Genomic DNA, 8373 nt, shown 5'->3' with positions numbered 1-8373 from the left:
ACTGGTGTCTAGAAATTCTTGGTAGATGTTAAGCCATATTCTACTAGCTATGTTACTTTTGGAAATGGATCAAAAGGTGAAAAAAGGGTGTTGGAAAGTTTAACCATACTGGACAGCCTAACCTTTATGATGTTTTGTTTGTTAAGTGGCTAACTGCTAATTTGACAAGTGCTAGTCAATTGTGTCATACCCCTAATTTTTCCCTAAGGTTTTTCATCTGATTCATTTGCATTAGCATCAATCAATTCATCTGCATTCAAAATAAGTTTCGACTTCACGCCTTGCATTTCAAATTAGTATGAAACTCGCAATTGATTTCTCTTCATTTTAGTAATCATTTTAATTTTACATCAAAATCATTCTCAATCACATTTGCATTTTGCATCTTGAGTTCAATTTTATCGTTGCATTTTTTTTACTTACCTTTTAATAAATTAACTTGCATTTTCTCTTTAAAATTCTATTTAGATTGATTTAATGATTAAATCATTATTTATTTGTTATCATCAATTTAAATTAGAGTTAAAAGAAAACCATATAAAATAAAAATAGTTCAATAATATGTATTTTTGCAGCAATAGAATATTTTCCATCAGCAAGATCCCAAGTTTGTTTTACGGCAGTACATCTTTTACGGTTACAATAACAAAAAAATCAAGGAAAATTCAAATAAGCAAAACACAAGGTTCACAAAGCCACAATGTGACAAAATTTGAAAAAAAAATAGAAGGACAATAGTACTACAATGCAGCAGCCAGGATTCCTCATTCCACTGCTCCACCACCAACCTATTGCTGCTCCACCAGAGACCTGCACAAAACAGTCCAATATTTGCATAAAAATGGCAAGACAGAAAACCTGTATTAGAAAGCGTTGAATAAGTATAACAAAACAATTCAAAAGCCATCCAATTTCCCCCTAAAACTTACCTCAATCCATCTATAAAAGTGACCCTTCACCTCTTCATTTAGGTGGAGCCACCAACAAAAATACACTTCAAACCTCTGCCAAAACTTCCACTCAAATCCAAAACCAAAACTCTGCTTCAGAACCTACTTTGCCTTCATACACTCAATCATCATCCTCACTTCCATAACCTTCACATACAACAACCGTAGTCATCCCTACAACCCAAGCCGAGTCACTCACTCACTATCAATATAAAACTTTGCCTAGAGATTCCTCAAATTTCCCATTCACCAATAAACTCCAACCTTATACGAACCTCAAATATACTTTCCACAACACACTCATTGTATCTGAATCACCGCAAAACACAACAACAACTGAGCCATCACAGTATTCACGCACACACAACATACACCACACTCAGAAGCAGTAGAAGCGGAAGGAAGAAGAAGCAAAGCATAATGAAATCGTAAGAGCGTACCTTGTTTGTGCAAATCCTTCATTTTTTTTATTTTGTTTACCGCAAATTTTTGTGTAACCTGTAACATCCAACATCATAGTAAAATTGAGTTAGGGTTAGGGTTTATGCTGGGATTTGGGTTTTATTTTATGTGCTCTTGATTGCGTGTTTGTTGATTCATTACGTTTGGAAATCGAGAGGGATGTGTTTGGTTTCGATTGTTGTTGTTGTAGCCATAGCTGAACGAAACTGAGAGTGAGACGTGAGTGTTTTCTTTTAAGTTCCATTTTGGTCGTTGTCGCGCGTGAGAGAGAAAGATCGTCCTTCAATTTGGTTCAGGGGCGTGTGTTTTGGCTCTAGGGTTTCATAACCTGTTTTGTGTTGTTGGATGGGCAATCGGGTTTCAAGTTGATCCGGTCTAGGCCCATCGGTTTGTTTGGATTTGTTTTTTAATTGATCTCATTTTTTGGGCCCAACGCCCCTCCTCAAATTCACACCCCTGTTCCATAATTTTACCATCGCCATGTTTTTAATTTTAATAGTTTTAGTTTTAACTTTTTAAATATAAAAACCTAAAAATGTTCTTATTATGTTTGCTTAAAATAAGTAAAGATCACGTTTATTTTTAATTCAAAATTATTTTCAAAAAAAAAAATTCAAATTCATCACTTTATTTTTCGCCCAAGTGCGAAGCTTTTCATTGCCCAAGTGCAAATCTCGCCAAAGTGCGAATCCATTTCATAAACAATGTATTTTCCGCCCAAGTGCAATTAGACACATTCTCATAAATAAAATCAAAACCCTAAAGCATACTTGGTCCATATACCAAGCCCTACCCATTATTCTGTAAGTCAATGGCTTCATTGCATCGCCATCAACCTACTCCTTTCTTAAAATTCAATTTGTTTTCAAACGCTTGATCCAACGTCAAGTTATTAACTTAAAAAACCTTTTTCTCAATCAAATCAAAAGATCGAGTGACAATTGGAGCACACCTCTTGAATGCCTTGATCTTTTGGATTAGAACACATTAATTAAACAAGGACAACAAGTGACAATTGGACTCGCTTCCTTTTGAATACCTTGTGTAAAGAATGCGCTAGGAGAACACCTATGCTCAAACCTTTACTATGAGTTCACGAATATCCCTTTTTTACCAACTTGGATAACAAGTGACAATTGGACTTGCATCCTTTTGAATATCTTGGGTGAACAACACATTAGGAGCACACCTATGCTCAAGATGTTCACTAAATATCCATTATAAAATCAATCAACCCAAAAGTAGTTCCTCCGAACTACAATAGCTATGATTCTTCATTGAAGATATGCAGGCACAAGATGCGATTTCTTGGCGAGGACACTAATAAAAAACATAATTTCGTAGTCCCGAACTATGAATGCTCTGACTTTTCCATTGCACGAGGGAATACGTAGGCATAAGATGCGATGTCTTGGCGAGCTCCATAATAAAAGACCAAAAACATGTTCTTTCTCTTAAATAAAATAAACTTTGACTTAAGCTCATTGTCGATTGCGAAACAACTAAATGGGTCCCATCGAGTACGATGGATGGGATGGGTGTTAATACCTTCCCCTTGCATAATCGACTCCCGAACCCAACTTTGGTTATGAAGACCATCTTATCCATTTATTTCTTTTCCCATGGGTTTTATCAATATTTTCCCTTTTATTTTGGAATAAATAAAATTTGGTGGCGACTCTGTTTGTTCCTTCGAGGGTGCGATTTTTTGGCCGCGACAAGTTGTTTGACCAGGGTCTCAAAGTTAAGTCTGAATGCTTAGTAACAAATGATGAAGGAGAAGTTATCATGAAGGGAACCAGATTAAAAGATAACTTTTATCTATGGAGTCCTCAAAAATCTGAATGTCTTCCCACTTGGCTGATGATAAATGAAGCTGAAGCCGAGTACATTGCAAGAGGGAGCAGTTATTCTCAATTAGTATGGATGAAACAAACACTGACTGAGTATGATGTCCCACAAAATGTCATGACATTCCTTTGTGACAACTTGAGTGCTATGAATATTATCAAAAATTTCATTCAGCATAGTAGGACTAAGAAGAGTGATGATACTACTTCATTAGAGAGGTTGTTGAAGGAAAAGGTACTACCCTTGAGCATATTATCACCACTTTTACTAAGGCTTTGGGTGATAAATTAAGAGGAAAACTTGATGTTGGTGTGTATAAGGAGTTATAGCAATTAATGCTATTTATGTGGGTCAGGCTGAATCTCAAGTTTTATTCCTGTGGCCTAAATCCAATAAGTAAAATTGCATTCCCTTGGACTAAGTTTTATTATCATTTCAAAAAGGACAAGACCGTTGATCTTTCCTTCAGAAATTATTGCTCTTTCTCTCGCACGCGTGCTTTCACAAACTGTTTCCTTTGTGTTAGATCAAAGATGTCTCAACATTCTTCATCCGAGTCCATGCATGTGCAATCTGACAACCCTAGAGTATCTCTTAGGGCCGATGAATCCTTTTAGATGATCATTTTGTTTGACTTTGTGCTCAATATCGCTCCTCTATCCACGGTTGAACCTATGGAAGAGATATCACGTAACGCCCTTCTAACCCACAAAGAATATTCTCAATAAAATACAAAATAACATCAAATAAAATCACCAACAAGGGTGTCACATCGTCATAAAAACTTCACAATAACTAGTCTTGCTTCGTAACACGAGTTACAATCAATTTTAAAACATACATCGAATGACAGTTCAACATACTTATTCAAATACTTCGCAACGGAATTCAAGATCTAAAACATCTTCAAAATAAACTTCATGAACATCAACTGAACATCATGGTTCATAAGTTACAACTCAAAGCATCAACATCAAAATGTAAATCAACTCAAATAATCAAAGAGAACATAATAGTTCAAGACATAACGACCCCATCCCCATTGTTACGTATCAGAGCAAGACTCCCATCAATCTAAACAATGGTAAAAGGATGTCATGAAGATATCCTCAAACTTCGACAAACTACTCTTAATTACATGTGTGTTACCCACGTGGAGGCAACATTCAAACAGAAAGGGTGAGTATTTCATAATCATTATGTAAGACATAAGAAATAGATATACTAGTTGTATACAAATAACCAACCATACATATACCAATATTCACACTGGTGACGCTTCAATAGTCAGGTTATCTCTCACCTGAACATCATCTGTTAGTTATCTGGTTTTAGAGTTTGCTTAATTTTTGTAAAACATATAAAAGAACTTGTATGCATAAATATATAAGAACAACAAGTACAACAAAGAATCCCACTGGAATGATAGAACATGTTATGTTGGAGAAATTCAACATCTGGAATAACATGTCACATGGGATGTTACGTCATCATGCCTAGCTGAAGTGAAGAATTAAATCTATGTGATTTAATTACAACAGAAGATTGCAAAATATTCTGGGATATTGTGCAAATCAAATAAAGGTGTGATATATTATATGACAGGTCTGAAGAATCAATATGAAGATTTGAAGAATCATTCAGGCGATTCAAATCAGAATATTAAAGATTATATAGTTTCTAATTATAGAGATATTCTTGGAAACTAACAGATTGAAGACCTTGATTAGCAGAAGTTACTGCTATATTGGAACAACAAATTTGCTGTGATTGAAGGCCCAAATCCAGTTGGGTATAGGTTATATAAATAGAAGACTTTGTAACCTAGAAAAATAAGACAACCACCAAGCATTAACAGTGTCGTTATTAGGGTTTGTTAAGGTAAACCTTCCGGCCTGTGGGAAGGTTACCTATGTGATCCTCGAAGCCTGTAGGCAAGAGGAGTATTGTTCTTGGAGGAATCTTTGAAGCAACTCCAGGTTCGTGGTCATAGTCAAGGTTCTTGGCTAGGGATTGTCATGGAAGTATGTCTTCCAAACCTTTAGATATTTGGGACTAGAAGGAGATGGATATTAGGCTATTGCTACAACTCTTGGGACTGGAGAACTGTATAATATCATTGCGATGATTGAAATTGGGATGAGGATATTCCATATCTAGGGAGGACCTAGGTAGAAAGGTCATTGGGTAGGGATTAAGTGGGGGGTTGCTTGGGACTAGTTTAACTCCAAATTAATACTACTGATAGTGGAATTCATTCCTGGCTTGGTATGCCCCCAGAGTAGGTGTGATTTCATCGAACTGGGTTAACAATTTCTGGTGTCTTTTATCTTTCAGTTTGACATAATTCTGTGTATATTCTTTGCTGATTGTTTTTTACAGATCACATGTCTTGACATCTTTCACGACATTTGAATTTGTTATGCCAGAATTTCAATTGGTATTAGAGCAGACATCCTGTTCTATCTCTGGATGAGATCCTGGGAAGATACTTTCTACTTCAGCAAGGAAGGTTGATGATGAGAAGATGTGTTGATCGGTGATGTGTACATGGTCCCTAGAAGTAGAGGATGGACTGTGTTGAGCATTGAGGGCATTGGTATGCCGTCATAAGGGTTTGTTTTATTTTCAAACTCAAGGTTGTTCTGCCGGTATATGGTGAATAGGTTCAAAGCTTTGTGCCTAGAAGATTATGAGGAACTGTGATGGAAATTTCGTTGCATGGTATATCTTTCAAACCTGGTTCATTTCAACATTAGGGTTTGATGTCCTCTAAAACTTTACTCATCATAGGGCATGAACAATGGTGGATCAGTCAAAGGAGCCAACGTTACTTGAGTTCTGGTCTCAAGTCCACTCATGAAGGCACTTTTGCATGGCTGATAGGTTGCTTCTTCAAGAAACATGGAGAAAGTTTGAAACCATACAGGCTGGTCTCAACGAGAATCTTCATAATTCTTGACCCCTTCAGTGAGTAACTTTGACTCTGGCTATTTGAGGAATAGCTAGAACATCTATATTAGGGTTGTTCGAAGGATGATATCCACAACTTCACGATCAGATGTATGGAAGGAACTGATGTTCTACGACATGTTGGAACATTACTTCAACAAGTATGCAACTACTGGTTGAAGAACAGATGTTTTGGATGCCAAACAAAATGTTGTGATTATTTTTGTTTGGAACATACTCCTGACCTGGAATAGGAGACATGATTTGTACATGTTGATCAGGACACGATCAACATATTTCTTACCAATGTGTCAGTTTATTTCTAGAGCTCTTGAAGAACTCATAAAGGCATCACCTCCGAAGCCCTTATGATGGATAAGCTCATAACTGAAGGAATCTTTGGATCAAAGAAACTAGATGGGTGGAATATTCATCTTGGAAATCAAAGGATATGGATTTTCCAGCTTCTTCATGAAGAAGGTTCTTTAGGATGGATTCATTTATGTGGTGTTCTCGCATAATGAATTGGTTACAATGCAAAGGATTTCATGGACCTTTGTGCTTTGTAGAGGTAGACGTAGTCTGAATAGTCTACTTAGGAAGGTAAAGACCAAGTTAATGTCAAACTCGTTGAAATCTGCTTCAGATACATGTTAGAGGGAATCTCATCTACAGGTGCAGGATAATGGCATTCATACATCTCATAGTCAGACAGGAGGTCTGTACGTTGTGCATATGAGATATGGTCTCTGCAAGGATTATCAACCATCAATGGTTGATTTCTTGGATCCCCTACTAGGATAGTAGGTTGTTATGGAAGTTCTCTCCAGAACCATAGCAAAGATTTTGAGAGTTAGAATAATGTCAGAACTAATGTTGGAACATCACTTATGTTCCCTGCTTCTCAAGCTAAGGAAGTACATTTAACTCTGGATGAGATCAAGGGTCACTTAACTGACCAGACAAAAAAAGGATGTTGAGGCTATATGAAGAATCCATTCATCACAAGTGGTTCATAATAGTATCAATCGTCATCCTCTTTGCAGTTTAGAGACAATTCTATCAGCTGACTGTACCTCTAAAGGAAGGGAATCGTATCATCTGCTGGGTGTATGAAGATGAGCACGTATCTGATGAACGACCATGACCTATTCAGGGTACAAATTTAAAGTGTGTGCAAGTATGCTTTCTGACCTAATAATGTCAGGAAATGATTGAGAGTTTATTTTTCTCGTACGCTGCAGTAATGATATTTCCGTTGGAGCTTTCTGAAGGACTTCACTTAACAATGAGTCCTTGGAGTAATGGTTCAAAAACCAGAGTTGGATTTTTAAAAATAATGTCCCAAATGATGTTGTGACATCATTGCTGGTAATGGTTTGTGGGAAAGACTTGGGACCAAGAATCTTAATGTTCATACACCATGTCCAGAAGTGAGGATTCTATATATGGGGTTGGATTAAGAAGATTCTTTTGTCAGTAATATGCTCGGGCAAGGCATATCTACCATGTTGAAGACGTCATTAGTGTTGGAAAATACTAATGAGTTTAAAGAACTGAAGGTTGTTTTGATCAGCTCATTAAGACATTATTACATGATATCTTAGTCATCCAAAAGAGCTATGTATCAATAGATTTGCAATTGTAAGTTTTTGGGTTGTGACTGGTTCAAGGCGATACCATGAAAATAGAAGTTTTCCAGTCTGGAGTTGTCTCCAATGAAGCTATCGGTTCAAGTGATTAAGGTTAGCCTAAACCTTACCAGAAGAAGAACTTTAAGTTGAAGATAATGTCTGGTAGGATGTCACAACATGGTTCATGGCATGTTTCACTGAACCTAACAAAGGAATATTCTAGACTGTACATCCAGCTTTGTAAAAAGGAAGTTTAGAAAGTGCTTTTGTTCTCGCATGTGCATGTATTGGGACTTATTGATTCAGAAGTAATAGTCCAAACATAATAAAATCATTCAAAGTGATTGATGGACGGTGCACATTGTTTTTGGTGGTATTCTCTCCTCGAATAGTGCTATATTTGACTAGAAAGTGTCACAAACAAAGACTGATTTCATTCTGAACAAGATGTCCTGACATCTTAACTAAAGACTGATTTCATTCAATTGTTGAGATCTACTGCTTTAGTAGATGGTTATTTTTCC

At 36.5% G+C, this 8373-nt stretch overlaps 1 long non-coding RNA gene across 2 annotated transcripts; it reads right to left on the bottom strand.

Moving 5' to 3' along the window:
• Window positions 1-543: 543 nt before the first annotated feature.
• On the bottom strand, window positions 544-1698 carry LOC131621599 (uncharacterized). 2 transcript variants are annotated; one of them, XR_009289637.1, is made up of 2 exons: window positions 930-1698; window positions 544-810 (listed from the first exon to the last, which is right to left on the bottom strand). It is a non-coding gene; the product is annotated as an uncharacterized LOC131621599 (long non-coding RNA). The 2 variants fall into 2 exon arrangements; XR_009289636.1 differs by having other exon boundaries at window positions 1391-1698.
• Window positions 1699-8373: the final 6675 nt, after the last annotated feature.

This window comes from Vicia villosa, linkage group LG1 (genome assembly GCF_029867415.1).
Source record: "Vicia villosa cultivar HV-30 ecotype Madison, WI linkage group LG1, Vvil1.0, whole genome shotgun sequence".
Taxonomy (NCBI): domain Eukaryota; kingdom Viridiplantae; phylum Streptophyta; class Magnoliopsida; order Fabales; family Fabaceae; genus Vicia; species Vicia villosa.
This window is presented reverse-complemented; position numbering and strand designations above follow the sequence as displayed.